The sequence below is a fragment of the Mus musculus genome, chromosome 12 (assembly GCF_000001635.26).
Source record: "Mus musculus strain C57BL/6J chromosome 12, GRCm38.p6 C57BL/6J".
In the NCBI taxonomy this organism is placed as follows: Eukaryota; Metazoa; Chordata; class Mammalia; order Rodentia; family Muridae; genus Mus; species Mus musculus.
Genome location: NC_000078.6, coordinates 75,652,078 through 75,669,624, shown reverse-complemented (window position 1 = coordinate 75,669,624; position 17,547 = coordinate 75,652,078). Strand labels below are relative to the sequence as shown.

At 42.7% G+C, this 17,547-nt stretch overlaps 1 protein-coding gene across 1 annotated transcript in view; it reads left to right on the top strand.

Moving 5' to 3' along the window:
• Positions 1 to 87: 87 nt before the first annotated feature.
• Wdr89 (WD repeat domain 89) overlaps positions 88 to 17,547 on the top strand; it is a 38,944-nt gene continuing 21,484 nt past the window's right edge. The window contains exon 1 of the mRNA NM_028203.1: positions 88 to 153. The gene's annotated coding sequence lies outside the window, so the exon portion shown is untranslated. The remainder of the gene's footprint in view (positions 154 to 17,547) is intronic.

Genomic DNA, 17,547 nt, shown 5'->3' with positions numbered 1-17,547 from the left:
GCCCGCTGGTTATGGTCCGGCCTCTGTGCTATGGACCAATCCGCTTCAGCTTCCTCTATATTTTTACCCAATCAGAGCCGGAGGGCGGAGTTCCAGCCGGCCGTGGGCAGAGCGTGCGTTTTCTCCAGCTCCAGTGTGGGGTTTGCTGCGGAGGTACTTTCTGCTGGGCAGGGCGGGCAGCTCTCTCGACCGGCGGCCACTGGGTGGCACGCGCGTGGAGAGCCCTGGGCGGGGAGCGCAGAAGGGGAGCGGGTGGTGTGAGAGGGAGCACGTGCATGCGCAGGGACCGCGTGGGTCTCTGTATGCCAGGATGTGGGGTCCATGCCACCCGAAGGTCTCTGCTTCAGTTTCGAGGAAGGGTGGGTAGGTCCCTGCTCGCTCTTGCCTGCCCTTCCTCTCACTCATCCCACACCCACCTCCTGGCTCCGGCCTTTTTCCACATCAAAAAGCAGATTTTTTCATTTGGTACGCGGAGCCAAGTCGTACAGTATGTGCTGTGATGCAGGCTACTAGGCTAAGTTCCTTACGTGTGTGGTGTCATCTAGGCCACACAGCTGTCCACCGAGCTAGGTGCTGGTCGGGTGTGGTGAAGCACACCGGGGATCCCAGTACTGACTGGGAGGGAGGTAGAGGCAAGAGGATCTCTTTGAGTTTCCAGCTAACCAGTGCTTCTTGGGAAAACTTTGTCATGCACACACACACACACACACACAAACCTAATTCACAACGAAAACCACCCAAGAGGCAGTGCTGGCAGCATCTTATTTTTGTGAAATGTCTCATTTAGGCTAACTCTGACAACTTAAATTGAGGGAATTCAGCTTCCACAAATGTAAAATTAAAGATAGTACAACTAGTAAAACGCTCCTGTTTTCTTTCCTAACTTGAAATTGTTTTAAAGCCGGGCAGTGGTGGCACACGCCTTTGATCCCAGCACTTGGGAGGCAGAGGCAGGCGGATTTCTGAGTTCGAGGCCAGCCTGGTCTACAGAGTGAGTTCCAGAACAGCCAGGGCTACACAGAGAAACCCTGTCTTGAAAAAACAAAAAAAGAAAAGGAAAGAAAAAAGAAATTATTTTAAAATCCTAAACAGTGTACCAGGAAACCAGTTAATTGGTTATTATCCAAGTAAGATGAACTGGTAGGAAGGCATCAGTCTAAAGGTCTACTTCCTAACTTTGCTTTGCAATCATCAGGTTGTTAAAAAGTGCATGGTCCGTGCCAAATTGCTTCTCAGTGTTGTGATAATTCAGTGAAGATGTGGACTTATAGTCTATGTTATTGGTATCAACCATACCTGTTTCTGCTTCTTGTTTAAAGACCACAAAATCATGCAGCCTAGTTAACAATGTAAGTGTGAGATACCTCTGTGTTGACTACTTACCCGCCTATCTTGGGGTCAGGACAGTACTATCTAGAGAGCAGAAGTGAGAAGTGTCTAGCTCGTCTTTTTACCTTAGATTTTATAGAACAGGGCAAAAGTAAGTCAGCCCCTGTGACTGTTGAGGTTTCTTTCGTGTCCACCTTTGTTTAAAATCTTGACTGTTTTCTGCAACTTTCAGGGTTGGTTGGTTTGGGTTGGTTGGTTGGTTTGGGGTTTTGGAGTCAGGGTTTCTGTGAGGTTCTGGTGGTCCTAGAGCTCACTTTGTAAACTAGGCTAGCCTTAAACTTAGAGAACTTGGTGTTCTCTCAAGTGCTGGAATTATAGGCTTTCACATCAACCGAACTGCACCTTCTATTTATTATAAATAGAACTGAAAACATTGTGTGTTTTGTGTGTGTGTATGTGTGTATCTTTCTTGTTGTTTTTGAGGCAGGGCTTCAACCTATGTAGCTTTGGCTGACCTAGAATTTAGGCTAGCTTTGAACTCACAGATCCACCTGCCTCTGCCTCCTGCATGTTGGGGTTAAAGGCCAGTGTCTCACATCCAGCTTAAGACATTGCTTTTTGTTGTTTTTTTGTTTTGTTTTTTGAGACAGGGTATCTCTGTATAGCCCTGGCTGTCCTGGAACTCACTTTGTAGACCAGGGTGGCCTTGAACTCAGAAATCCACCTGCCTCTGCCTCCCGAGTGCTGGGGTTAGCTTTTTGTTGTTATGGTTTTTTTTTTTTTTCTTTCCCACTCTTATGCTAAAAGAACAAACAAAACAGAAACCCTACATTTCTACATTTTCAGTGGTCTCTCTAAAACAAAAGACAATCAAGTGGAGAAAAGAAGAAAACCTCACAGTCTCATTGTACTTTAGTCTGGACTCAAGCTCAAATGTATTAGTTGGAATATATACAGTTCACTGCTAAGCTTTCTGTCTTTGAATATTTTATTACATTGTGTGTGTGTGTGTGTGTGTGTGTGTGAGAGAGAGAGAGAGAGAGAGACAGAGACAGAGACAGAGACAGACAGACATGGCACTGCAACTGTGGAGGTCAGAGGACAACTTGGAATTTGCTCTTTACTTCCCCCTTGTAGGTCCAGGGAATCAATTTTAGGTCAGATGAGCACTCCCACTGGCCCTGTTGTTTTTGAAACAGGCTCTTGCACAATACCCCAGGCTGTCCTGAATTCACCATTTACCTTAGGTTGGCCTCAAAACCAGTGCCTCAGCTTCACAAATGCTAGGATTATAAGCCATCATAGCTGAATATTACTAAAGTTTTGAAAGGGTTTATTAGTCTCAGATTCAGATGGCTGCTATAACAAATTACTACAGATGTAGTGACTTACGACTGAATGCATGTGGCACTGAAGAGATGGCTCAGGGACTAGGAATGGTTTCTGTACAGGGTATGGTGGTCTATGCCTTTAATCCCAGCATGCTGGAGGCAGAGGCTGGCAGATCTCTTGAGTTCAAGGCCAGTGAGTTCTACCTAGTGAGTTCTGGAACAGCCAAGGCTACAGAGAGAGACCTGGGCTGTCTCCTGACCTGTAAAAGCTCCCTGCTCTTGCAGAGGACCCAGGCTCCATCTCCAGCATCCACAGTGAGCAGCTCACAAGGCTCATTCATTTCAGCTCCAGAGGAGCTGGAGCTGCTTCTGGCCTCTGCAGGCACCAGCACACAGGCACTTGCAGACATGCGCACATAGGTAAATGAGCAACACGAATGTATCATCTTTCAACTAAAATTTGTGACTGGGCTAATGTCAAGGTATCAAAGGCCTCCTGAACTTCTTGGTGCTCTTGGGGAAGCTGTGTTTTCTAGCCTTTTTGAGCTTCTATATTGGTTAGGCTGTGGCTCTTTTTACCTCTTAGAGATGGTTTCCCGCTCTAGCCCCTGCTGGCCTTGAATGCATGGTAACCTTTCTCTATTAAGTTTCCAGGTGCTGGGATTACAGATGAACCCTGCTTGTAGCACCTTCCTCTTGTAGCAGTCAGTAATGGCTGCTTCCACTACCATCTGCCTCCTCCTCCTCCAGCCAGGTCTCCACTCCCTGCCTCCCTCCCCTCTGAGGAAACTTGTGATATGTAGAGCCTTCCCAGATAGTCCATTTTATTTTTTCCATTATGCTTAGTTAGAAATGTGAAGCCTTTTTTTTTTTTTTTTTTTTTTTTGTCAGAACGAGAAGTCCTGATGTGTTCTAGGGATTAGGTAGGACTTATGTGTCTTTGGGAGTCATTACTCAGCCCTCCGCAAAGACTCTGAAGGGTAAAAATACCCTGTGGCATAGCAGCATCTGTAGTGGGGACTTTAAGAGGAAAAAGCTTACGTAAGGTAACTGGTAAGGTAGACCTTCAAACTGCTATGAAAGACCTGAACATCTCTCAAACTTCAGAGGTAACTGAATAATCCTTTGCTGTAAAATTAGAATTAATCACTCAGAAAGGTGTCATCTTAAGAATTCATGTGACTTGCAGTTCATGATGGTTTTGATCGATGCCATTTTGAATTATTTATGAGATCATAACACTAGTGTTCTTGGGAGAGTTTGCTATTCTGAGGCTTCTTTCCCAGTTTACTGTAGTCATAGGTTTGTACCTATCCCTCACTTTCCGTAGCATGATCTTAGGTGATGGGAATTTATGATAAGGAAACCAGCCTTTCAGACAGCCAAATCACTTGGGAGCAACAGTGTATTGCATGGAGAAGGCCAAGTTTGAGGGTAGGAGGGAAACTAGAAGTTGTAGACAGAATCCAAAGTCTAGCCTTAGCTACATGGTGAGTTTGAGGGCAGCCTGAGCTACATGAGACCCAGTGTCAAGACAACAATAACAAAACCCAACCCCTTCAAATCTCGGAGTCCTGTTGCTTCCGAGATATTTGGTAGGCTTTATGGAGAACTGGGTTCCTTTTCTGTTCTGTGCAAAACCCAGCAGCTCTAATGACCTCAGAGTTTACCCTATCCTCACTCAAAGTCATTACCTTTTTGTTATTAATTTATTATGTATATGAGCGCACTGTTGCTGTCTTCAGACACACCAGAAGAAGACATCAGATCCCATTACAGATGGTTGTGAGCCACCATGTGGTTGCTGGAAATTGAACTCAGGACCTACTGGAAAGAGCAGCCAGTGCTCTTAACTGCCAAGGCATCTCTCCAGCCCAAAGACATTCTCTTGCTCAAATTCATAGTTTTGGGGAGACAGGTGTGTTGGTTTGCTAAGTACTAATATAGATACATTGGAGTAAGTGTATGAAACCCCAGCTCCAGTTAGGCAATCATCATATAAAAACTTAATAAAGATTGGTGTTTGTTTGGTTTGATTAGGAGGGGGAAAGGACCGGGAGACATACGTGTGAGAGAAGTTTCTGAGGGTCAGGCCTGGAATTGGCCTAGATTATTTTCTTTTACATTCTATTAGCTAGAAGTCTATGGTATAGCTACGGATAACTAACCAGGTTGTGTGCCTAGCTAATGATCTGTTGTGCTGGTGGTCGACTAGCCCCTTCTAGCCTGCTATTTATAACTCAGAGAGTCCTTAGTTTCTTAATCCTCTAAAGTCTCCTTTGTGCCTGGCACAGTCTTTTACGTTTAATCCCAGTTTAATCCCAGCAGAACCGGCTGCATTGTGAGCCAGCCTTGTTGAGGGAACCTAGAGGCTAGCATGCCCTTTGGTATGTTAATAGGCGCCACAGTTAGCCATTAGTCCCTGTTTCTTTTAGCGCTGACAAGCCAGTGGTTTAATCAGTCTCTTCAGTTTTTCTCATTAACTTTATTCAATGTTATTAATTGTTAATGTGACATAATAAACAGAAGAGAATGTTAATATTAAACTATTTATTTTTGACACAGTGTCTCATGTAGGCCTGTGTCATCAAGGCTGGTTGGATTGTGCATCCCTGTGTACCTTTTGTCTCTCTGTCTGTCTCGACACTCCCCCCCCACGCCCCCCCCCTTTTTTTTTCCAAGACTGGGTTTTTCTTTGTAGCCCTCTTTTTTTTTTTTTTTTTTTTTTCTTCTGGAATCTCCAGGCTGGGTGCCAGGAGTGCTGGGATTAAATGTGTGGGCCAGCATCACTTGGCCCTTTTTGCTTTTTTCCCTCAGTTTTAAATTTACTCTGTAGCCAAGGATGACCTGCTGGGTTTACAGGCATTCATCAGCCACGCCAGGTTTTATGAGGTGCTGGGTAATGAACCCAGGACTTTGTACACGCTAGGGGAACGCTCTACCAAACTGCTATATCCTCAAGCTCCTATTTTCTCTCACCTTGAAACATTGTTTTACTATGTCGCCCAAGCTATCCTTGAACTATGGCTTTTGCCTCAGCCTCTGGAGTGCTGGGATAACAGGCATGCACTGTTATGCAGAGTCCCTGAAGTAAAGGGAGGGAGGGCGAAGTGGAGGGACCCTGGGCAGGAAGGCTCTACTGAGCAGACGGTGTTCAGCCAGGAGCCCTTTCCCTTTTCCTCTCTGGCTAGAACGCTGCAGTCGGCCTTGGCCTAGTGTGGTTGGGAACCTTACGTTCTTTGAAGTTACGCATCACGCCACCTTCCATGCTTCTGGGTAAATGATGCCCAGAATTAAAGGGTAAGGGAGCAGTACTACATACTCTGGATGTTTTCTGGAAGTCACTGGGTGTTCCTCTTTCTATAAGTTTGAGAAAATAATTTAGTACTTAACGTTTTAATAGGTTTTTAGGGTTTAAAATGCTAGGTAAAGGGAAGGAGGGAAAAACACTTGTCTTCAAGGACTGAGTACACAATTGACATAATTATGGCTACAGTCTCTATTTGATGTTTATTTATCTGACAAACTTTAGTCCTGGGTGGCTTCAAATTTGTTTTCCTTCTGCTTCAGTGTGAGCTCTCTCTCTCTCTCTCATACTCTCTCTCACTCTTGTGTTGCTCAAGATTGTACCCACAATCTTCTTCGTTGTCTTTATAGGTGTGCTGATGATGGAATACTGCCCCCCCCCCAATACTTGAAAAGTGATTTTTTGCACTGAGCTACATCTCCAACTCCTTGCTGTCCCTTCTAATAAGAAGTTTATGGCTGGGTGTAGTCATGCATATGTCTCACCTCAGGACTCCAGAGGCAGAGGAGAGAGAACCGTGGACTGCAGGGTTAGCCTGATGTACGTACTCAGTGAATCCAGACTAGCCAGGGCTGCATAGTGAGACGCTGTTTCAAAATAAACAAAAAATAAAACAAAATAAAAAAGGACTTACCGTTTCTTGAATGAGAGCAGAGGTAGTGGTTAAGAACACAGGATTTTAGTGAGATTGCTCTGCTTATTCCCGAGTCATCACTATCTTTTTATGCAGGCGAGTACACTGTAGCTGTACAGATGGTTGTGAGCCTTCATGTGGTTTTTGGGTATTGAATTTAGGACCTCTGCTCGCTCCAGTCAACCCCGCTTGCTCAGTCCCAGCTCACTCCCGCCCAAAGATTTATTTATTATTATACATAAGTACATTGTAGCTGTCTTCAGATATGCCAGAAGAAGGTGTCAGGTCTCTTTACGGGTGGTTGTGAGACACCATGTGGTTGCTGGGATTTGAACTCAGGACCTTCAGAAGAGTAGTCAGTGCTCTTACTGGCTGAGCCATCTCACCAGCCCTCTTCTGTTTATTTTTAACTGCTCTGTTTATGCTTCAGTTTCCCCAGCTGTGAAATTGAATAGCAGTAAGCACCTCTTATTTGTGGTGAATATTTGAAGGGCTGAAACCTGTACTTTGACAAACACTGTTAATTGAATAAAATTCCTCCCCTTGACTTACTTGATGGTATTAATTATTAATGTGACATAAGTATCTAGAAGAGAATACTTCACATGCTGGCTGGTATTTAATTTTCTTTCTTTTATATTTTAGTTTGTGTGTCAGGGGACAGCTTGAAGGCATTGTTTTTCCTTCTACCAAATGCGTTCTAGGGATGGAACAAAGGTTACCAGGCTTGATGGCAAGCGCCTTTACTCACTCACTGAGCTGTTTCTCTCTGTCTCTCTGTCTGTCTGTCTCTCTCTCTGTCTCTCTCTGTCTCTGTCTCTCCTCCCCCCACCCCCCGGGCTGTCCCTGAACTCTCTTTGTAGACCGGGTTGGCCTTGAACTCAAAGAGATCTGCCTGCTACTGCCTCCCAAGTCCTGGGATTAAAGATGTGTGCTACCTGGGACTGGAGAGATGCCTCAGCAGTTAAGAGCACTGACTGCTCTTCCAGAGGTCCTGAGTTCAATTCCCAGCAACCACATGGTGACTCCCAACCATCTGTAATGGGACCCGATGCCCTCTTCTGGTGTGTCTGAAGTCAGTTACAATGTACTACTCATAGACATAAAATAAATAATTCTTTGGAAAAAAAAAAAAAGATGTGTGCTACTTAGAAATGTCTCCATTACTGCAGGTAACCACAGTTTACACTAGTTCTGTCATTGATACTTTCATCACATTAAAAATTTTTATATTTAGTATGACGGCTTCTAAAGTATATTCTTTATATATTTTAACAGTAGGATGTTTGGTTGTTGGAATTATGCTGATTAATTTCAGTGAATATAAATAAAATGCTTAGTATCACTTTATATTTGAATGACCCCCATGACTCTCCTGGAACTCACTATGTAGCCCAGGTTGACCTCTAACTCAGAGCTCAGAACTCTGAGTACTGGGTTTAAAGATGTGTATCTATATACCTAGCTTTTGAATGGACGTTTTCAAACGCTTTGTAAAATACATGTCTTCACCAAGCTGTAAGTGCTGAGTTACCGAGAGTATAGTTCACAGATAGCCGACCTGTAGAGTGTTTTGTTTCCAAGGTGTTGCAAACTGTTGATCAAAACAGTTCTATCCATTCACGCTGTCACTAGGACAGTATTCTAATTTGATCACAAGATGATCAGTACCAGCTGCTAGTTTGGATTAGGTAGTCATAAAATAGTATTTCATTGCAGTTTAGCTACGGTTACTAAAGTTACTTTTTTTTTTTAACTATATGTATGATTTTCTGAGGCATATAAAAATTAAGTAAAATATATTCCTTACTATTTGAAAGACACTATTAGAAGTGTTTTAAGAGTTTAGGCCTGCCAGGCGTGGTGGCGCACACCTTTGATCCCAGCACTCGGGAGGCAGAGGCAGGCGGATTTCTGAGTTCGAGGCCAGCCTGGTCTACAGAGTGAGTTCCAGGACAGCCAGGGCTATACAGAGAAACTCTGTCTTGAAAAAAACAAAAAAAAAAAGAGTTTAGGCCTTGTGGGGCATGGGGCACACATTTTTAATCACAGTACTCTGGAGGCAGAGGCAGTGGATGAGTGTGAGGTCAGCCCTGCCTACATAGTGAGTTTCAGGACATCAGGGACTGTAGAGAGACCGTTGTATAGGCTCTGCCTAAGCTCAGACTCCAGTAGCTAACGGGAGAGTAGGGGAGAAGCATAGGGGTGGTTACTCCTTAGAATCACACTTCTGTTCGAATCTTTGCGTTTGTGGTTGAATGCCCCGCCCCAGCCCCTCCGGATTAGAACCCAGGACTTTGTGATTATTATTATTATTTTTTTTTTGGTGAGTTTTTGTCATTGAGCTATATTCCTAGCCCCTTTTAATTTTTCGATTTTTCATACATAGGGTATGGGACAGGGTATCAGAAAGTTGCCCAGGTTGGTACTGAGCATACTCAGGCAAGCCTTTAACTATGGTGGTCCTCCTACACCTAAGCCCCTGCGATGGCAGAAAAGTGTGCAAGCCTGTTCGGCCTCACTTGACTATAAACTGGGAGCAGCAGATATGACGCCCAGATGTGCTAGTGCACACCTGTAATCCAAGAACTTGAGTGGCTGAGGTGAGAGGATCACTGTAGGTTTGAGGCAGCCTGTAGTGATCCTGTCTCAGAAGACAGAAAAATAAATGATCAAAGAAAAGAAATAGCAATAAAAGCTCACACTGCAAACGTACTCACCTTTTAGGACTTCCCAGAAGGTTGAACAAGGTCTGATGTATAAAAGATATTTAGAACTGCACGTGGAGTATGGCAAGAACTCAGGGCATGTTACATCACCGATGCGCCCAAAAGAACCAATAAATAGCTGTGAGTGGGAATTTTAAAATACCAGGGTCCAGGGATTGCTGCTAGTTGTGCCATTGTCATTGTGGTGGTGTCCTCACCTGTCATTGTGGTGGAGTCCTCATCCTCGCCCTTCCCCCTCAGCTCCCAGCAAAAGTTAGCAAGGGTAAGTCCTATACAGCTGTTTTCCCTTAAAGCCAGCTCCTGTTATCTGTGTTTCTGCTGATTCAGCTCATGCATGTGAGCTCTTGGATGTGCCTTCATTTCCTTCTGTGTTAATATATTTTTGTGAGCATATATTAAGTTTAGTTGGTGGGTTTATGACATTTTCATATACATAGCTTAGCCATATATCACTTCCTCCTGTGTCCTCTCTTGTCCCCCTCCTGATGACTCCTCACGACTAGATCCACCTCAGATTTCATGTCTGAATTTAATGCGGGTTATTTCCAGGAGTTTGAGAACCTGTTATAGCCACTACACCACCGAAATGAATGTCTCTCCCTCGGCCATGTTTGTACTTCCCGGTTGCTGTGGGTTATTGTATCTTGGCTATGATTTCTCTGAAACCCTCCTCTTTCTCCTTGCAACCTTAGACCTGTGTTAGTCAGACCTAAAGCTGTCGGCATGCATAGCAGGAATCTGCTTTCCAGTCAGGAAGAAAGAAAAGAAAGGTTGAGATTATTTTATTTCACGTTTTCCCCCACCTGTGATGCTTCGAGGCTTAATGTAGCACTGAATTATTTTTTGAAGTTATTCTAAAGTTTCTCTTTAAGATTGCAAAGTATTTTTGAGTCTTAATTGAGAACTAAGAAAGGAACTTGAGACTATCACGGTCCTCTGAGCCATTCTCAAGTAATGCAATTTATGAATCATTGGGCTATTTTTAATCTTAAATGATTAATGTGTAGGTTTGTGTTTTACGAAAAATATAATGTCATAAAGTACTTACTGCATTCTGGAAATCTAAGATTATCCTTTTTTTTTTGTAAAATAAAAGCATTTTGAATACTTGTTGAGTTTCTTGAAGTAGCTAGAGAATACATTTTTGTTTATTGAATGCTCTCTGAAGATAAACGTGTAATATTGAAATCTGACCAATCCCTTAGCTTCCTCGATCCTGCCTTCCTGGAGTGTGCTGGCTCATTTATGTCAAGCTGTAAAAAGCTGGAGTCAGGGAGAGGAAGGAGACTCAACTGAGGAAACGTCTCCCAGCACTCGGGAGGCAGAGGCAGGCGGATTTCAGAGTTCGAGGCCAGCCTGGTCTACAAAGTGAGTTCCAGGACAGCCAGGGCGATACAGAGAAACCCTGTCTCGAAAAACCAAAAAAAAAAAAAAAAAAAAAAAAAAAAGAAAAGAAAAAGAAAAAGAGTGGGCTGTAGGCAAGCCTAGAGGGCATTTTCTAGGTTAGTGATTGATGTGGGAGGATCCAGTCCTCCGAAAGCAGGCTGAACAAGCCAGGAGGAACAAGCTAGAAAGGAACACCCTCCATGGCCTCTGCTTCAGCTTTATTAGCCAGGCTCCAGCGCTCTTTGAGTTCCTGTCCTGACTTCCCTTGTTGATGAACAGTGATACAGAAGTGTAGCCCAGATAAGCCCTGTCCTTCGTAAGTTGCCCCGTCATGGTTTTCATCACAATAGGACCCTAACTAAGGCATGGAGTTGTAAGGGAATGAAGGCTGCCGTGAACTGACGCCTCACAGCTGGGATTATGGATGCTTTATCAATATGGTTACTTTATAGTTTTTATTCTTGTGCAGAAACCTACTTTCTTAAAAAAAAAAAAAAAAAAAAACCAATGGTGGGAGGGGAGTTAAATTGTTTTCCTGAGACTTTAGGGTGGTTTTGTGGTCTTCCTGTTAAATCTGCCTTTGTTTTACATATATGTGAATAATTCTTTGTCTCTTTGTTTTCCTCTACTGAGAAAGTAGTGTTTCTTAGCTGCAGATTGATAGAATGATTGATACAAAAAGATTGCAAGTCAGATGTAGTGACACACACTTGTAATCCTCTTAGGAGGTGGAGGCCGAGGCAGGAAGATTGCTGTGAGTTCAAGGCTTGCCAACAAACACATAGCGAGTAACAGACCGGCCAGAGCTGCATAGTGAGACGCTGCCTTGTAAACAAACAAGAAAGGATTGAGAAATGTGTTTCTAATTCTTTCGTAGGCAGAAACAATTTAAAACGTGTAAAATACAAATAACACTTGTAGTTACTTGGCATACAATTATTAATGCATGAATATATAATATATTGGTATTTAGAGGAAGTTAAAATTCACTTTGTGCATGATTAATAGGAACTTTATGTAGCCAGTAGATTTTGAAGTGAATCTTGAAGCAAGGGTAGGAGATGGGTGACTTAAAAGGAGGTGGAATTCTTGGGAAAGAATAGCAATCTTTTTTGTAATTCTTGTTGGAAAAATACTTTATTGAGTGACACATTTTGCCTGTAATGTTGATAGGTATAAAGTACAGTCATTTGTAAGTATAAACTTCTATTTACTACTTGTAGTTCATACAGAAACAACAAAAAGACATATCATGATATTTGTCATTATTAAACACTTTGTTAGCCAGATGTGATGACTCATGCCTTTAATCTTCACATTTGGGAGGCAGACGCAGGAGGGTATCTGTGAGTTAAAGGCAGGCCTGGTCTACAGAGCGAGCTCTAGGTTGGGGACTCACAGCAGCGTTAGGTGGGTTGAGAGCCACTGGTCTAGCTGAAGAATTTCCTGTCCTTCCTGTGTGTTAGAGTAAGGTTGCTGCAGATGAGAGGATGGTAACAGGTAAATATTGACATGAACTAGTTTCCTCTTCTCCTTCATCAGAGGTGATTGGAATTTGAGCCTGGATGTATAGGATTTAAAGTTACTAGAGACAAACCATAGGAGAGTCCATTTTGGATATATTTGAAAATTTGGTAGCACATACAAATGTGTGTGGGGATTTAAGCAGACTCTAGTGCAGTGTTCCTAAGCGTCCCAAGGCTGCAACTCTTTAATACAGTCCCTCATGTTTCGGTGACCTCAACCATAAAACTGTTTTCACTGCTACTTCATAAGTGTAATTTTGCTACATTAATATAATCTATGATATGCAGAATATCTTATATATGACCCCAAAGGGGTCATAGCCCATACGTTGAGAACCACTGCTCTAGAGTAATAGAGTTGGAATTTTAAAGAGAGATTAGAATTGAGGTTAAAAAAAAAAAGTCTAGAGGCCCACATGGAAATAATTTATATTGCCCATGGAGAGAGAAACTCCTGAGGAAAATTCAGTTCAATTTTGGTTGTCAAAGTCCGCATCAGAAACACCTGTTACTCTGACTATGTTGTCTGGAGGCCAGGCCACAGATCCTGAGTAAGCCCTGCATTCTCTTATTGTTGAATCTGCTGCTAGATGGCAGTAGCAGCCAGCAGCACAGGCAGGACGGCTAAGTGCTGAAGCAGGATAGGCCGGGATAGTGTCAGTGACAGAGCAGTCATTGTTTTCTGTCATTTTTATCCTTCTCATCAGATTAATAAAGTAAAATTTTTTTCTCTTAATATCTGGCATTTACAGGACAGTTCAAGAATTACACCTCTTGTTTCTCTTTTAAGATCTTTTCAGAAGAGAATGGAGTGAGTTTGGAACTTACTAGAATCTAATCTTATAGTTAGTACAAATGTTTAATACTTTATTGCACAAATATTAGAAGAGACTAAATATTTACTTTTAAATGCTATTTTTTAAATATATATTTTTATTATTTTTAATTATATGTAAGAATGTGTTTAGGAGTGTAGGTACCCAGGGAGGCCAGAGGCTTCCTGGAGCTGAAGTTACAGATACTTGTGAGCCATGCGATATGTATAGGTACTAGGAACCAAACTCAGGTCCTGTGGGAAGGCAGCAAGTGCTCTTAACCACTGAGCCATCTCTCCAGCCTTGCCACTTCCTGCTTTGATTTGCATTCTCCTTTAGAATATTCTCCTTGCTTGGAGTTGACTAGTTAGTGATCCTACCCAGAAATGCAAGAGAAGGCATCACTAGCTGTCAGTGTGTCAGTATCTGAAGAGCTGTGTGTCCTGGTAGTTTTGTCCACTTTGCAGGTTAGATGTGCTCACCCGGTACTACCACTGTTCCTTAAACAGCATACTGTATGGGAGGTGGTTATATGATAATAAGCTCCTTAGTGCCCAGAAGCCTTGTCACTGGTCAACAGTGGATGTTTAAGCAATCAACAACGCAAATGCATTGCAGCATCTTTCTACTTGGTTACTTAGGGTAACATTTTAGAGTAACATTGACACTGAATTCACTTGGCAAGTATTTATGTGTACATGTTATGGTAGCTAGTTTTATGTCAACTTGACAAAAACTGAAGTCATCTAGGAAGTGGGAACTTCAGTTGAGACAATGCTCCCTGCCATCAGATTGGCCAGTGGCAAGCCTGTGGTGTATTTTGTTTATTGGTGATTGATGCACTGGGTCAGGGGGCATTGAATCCCCTGGAACTAGAGTTATACTGATTTTGAGCCACCATGTGGGTATTGGGAATTGAACCTGGGTCTTCTGGAAAAATAGTGCTCTTAACTGCTGGGCCATCTCTCTAGTAACTTTTTTACATATCTTATTATTTTATGTGTATGCATGTATGCCTGCACATATTAAAGTGCATTATTTATGTATAGTGCCTGCAAAAGCCAGAAGAGGCCCTTGAACTCCCTGGAACTGAAGTTACTGACAGTTAGGAGCCACTATGTAGGTGCTGGGAAATGAACCCAGATCTTTTGTAAGAAAAGGAAGTGCTCTTAGCCATTTAGCCATTTCTCCAGCCCCTAGACTTTATCATGGTATTGTATTACCCAACCTTTAGCCTGAATCTCTTCTTTCTTCCTTTCTTTCTTTCTTTCTTTCTTTCTTTAATTAATTTATTTTATGTGAATACATTGTAGCTGTCTTCAGACACACCAGAAGAGGGCATCAGATCCCATTACAGATGGTTGTGAGCTACCATGTGGTTACTGGGAATTGAACTCAGGACCTCTGGAAGAGCCGTCAGTGCTCTTAACCACTGAGCCATCTCTCCAGTCCCTGAATCTCTTTTCTTTCTTTTTTTTCTATATATATATTTTTTTTATATTTATTTATTTATTATATGTAAGCACACTGTAGCTGTCTTCAGACACTCCAGAAGAGGGAGTCAGATTTTTGTTACAGATGGTTGTGAGCCACCATGTGGTTGCTGGGATTTGAACTCAGGACCTTTGGAAGAGCAGTCGGCGCTCTTAACCACTGAGCCATCTCACCAGCCCCCGAATCTCTTTTCTTAAATACATTTTCTGGTATATAATTATAGGAATTTAAAATTTGATTGTGTAATGTTCTTGCTTGAGACAACTTCTAACAGTGTATTTATTCAATAGTTTCAGGTATTAGACAAAAATAAAGATAATACTTTTTCCTTGTAATCAGTTAAATAAAACATGTTTTCTTCCTTGTACGATGTTATTTCTATTATGGGAGAGGCCTTGTGTGTCATTGTACTGGGGTAGAGATCAGAGACAACACTGTGGAGCTTGTTTCCTCCCACCTTTGTGTGGGTTCCTGTGATGCACTTTCAGTTGCTAGGGTGATGTGGCTAGGGCCTGCCTTTCTCCTCTGAGCCATCTAACTGCCCTCTGCTCCTTGCCTCGGCCTTTGAGATAGGGTCTCAGTTAGCCTAGACAGCCCTTGAACTTACTATGTAGCTGACAATGACCTTAACTTTTTTTTCCCTTCCTCTCATTGAAAATAGACTTTGTTTTTCTCACACAATATCTCCTGATTAGAGTTTCCCTTCTCATCCAAGTCTACTCCCTTCCTGTCTCTCATTAGAAAACAAATCGGCTTCTAAGGGATAATAGTAAAATATAATAAGACAAAACAAAAACCAATACATTGGAATTGGATAAAATGGAAGGAAATAAGAGAAGGCACAAGAAACAGAGACTCACTCATTCTCATACTTGGGGATCCCATAAAACACTAAAGTGCAGTCTGTACTGTATATGCAGAGGACCCACTACAGTGTGGTGGAGGTGAAGGCTCCGTGCGTACTGCCTCAGCCTCTGTGAGTTCATTGCAGCTTTGCTAATGTTGATTTAGAAGGCCTTGCTTTCTTGGTGTCATCTATCCCTTCTGGCTTTTACCCTCTTCTGTGGGTTTCCCTGAGCCCTGTGGGGAGGGTTTGGATGGAGATATCCCTTTTAGGGCTGAGTGGCCCAAGGTCTTTGATTCTCTTCATAATGTCTGGCCGTGAGTCTCTGTATTTGTTCCCATCTGCTGCAGAAGGCAGCTTCTGTGATGATGGCTGAGTAAGGCACTGATCTGTGAGTTTAGCAAAATGTATTAGGAATAACGTTATTGCTACACCCCCTCCCCCCCAATTTTCAGACCAGTAGTATTTAGCTTGGGACTCTAGACTATCCAATCTCAGGTTTTTGGTCATCCAGGCAGTGTTGGGTATGGGTTCCACCTCGTAGAGTGGGCCTTAAGTCAAATCCAGCGTGGTAGCTGCTCTCGATTGTTAGCTTGATTATATCTGGAATGAACTACAATCCAGAAGTGGAGGGCATGCCTGTGAGAGATTTTATGCTTGCTTGTTTTAAAGTGAAGGAATCCACTTCTAGTCCAGACCTCTCATATAGGGAGACTCACACTTTTGACCCTGATCTCACGGTGGGAAGATGCACCTTTAACCTGGACCACACCTTTTACTGCAAGCCTGCATGATATAGGGGAAGGAGAAGGAAGCTCCTGCTGTTTGCCTGCATCCCTTGCCTTGCTGGCACACCTTTCCTTCACTGGCATTGGAGCCTCTTATTCATGATTCCAGCAGAGGCAAAAGGCCAGCTAAGACACTCTTGCCTGTGGGACTGGGTAACTACTAGATTCATGGGCTTTCCATTCACAGCTGGCCCTTGTTGGATTAGCTGGACAGCTACCTGTACATTATCATATGGAATATTTATGTGTACTTCATAAGTTCTGTGACTCTAGAGAACCCTGACTTCTAATACATCAGGTGTTGTTTGATTATTCCCCCTAGCATACCCCGCAGGCAGGACATCACTGTCAACCCACGGTTTTGTAGCTGGCTCGTTACTTCCATTTCTCTTTAGGCAACATGCAGGGTACCTTTCTGCACCACAGATGCTAGAACATAGGAGTATTCACTATGTAAGCATCAGCTCGACTTCTCCATGTTCAGTACGTTGTGTAGGTGTTGTCTTTAGTAGTGGAGCCTTGCAGTCAGTTTGTACAGAACAGTCTATATAGTCTTGGCAACAGCCTGGGTTGTTTGGGAATTCCCATGGGACTATGTTGGCCAACAACTCAATTAGATGTAACCCAATCCCAGGACTAGAAGTTTTATTTGATGATAAAAGATATCCAATTGGGGATCTATCTCCCACATTATTTGATGATTTCATTTAAATCACCATCATATATGTACAGATTTTAGGCAGTTTCTGTCGTATTAGATTTCCAAAATGCCCTTCAAATGGGCTGTAATTTTAGCTGTCTCTTCTTGTATCCTCTTTTCCCAGCCTCCCATCCATCCATAACTAACCATTCTACTTACCTTTCCTAATTAGATATATTGGTCTCCCCTAGTCCCTTACTGTATACCTAGCCTCTGTGGTTCTCTGGATTGTAGCTTGGTTATCATTGATTTAATAGCTTATATTCACAGATTAGAAAGTACACACCATATTTGTCTCTCTGGGTCTAGAATACATCACTCAGGATGATTTTTCTAGTTCTGTCAATTGAATTTCATGAATTCATTCTTTTTAAAGTCTGAGAAATGCTCTCGTGTAACTATGCAGCGTTTTCTCTATCCATTCTTCTGTTGAGGAACATCTGGGTTCCAATTTCTAAGCACTATGTGAACATGGTTGAGCAAGTATCTCTGCTAGGATGAGCATGCATTGGGGATCTGCACAAGAATGGTGTAGCTGAATCCTGAGGGACATCAGCTTCCATCATCCCGAGGAATTGCTATACCTATCTTTATAGTGGCTCTACAGGTTTTCACTCCTTCCAGCAATGGATGAGTCTTCTTTGCTCTGTCTATTGTGGTTGAA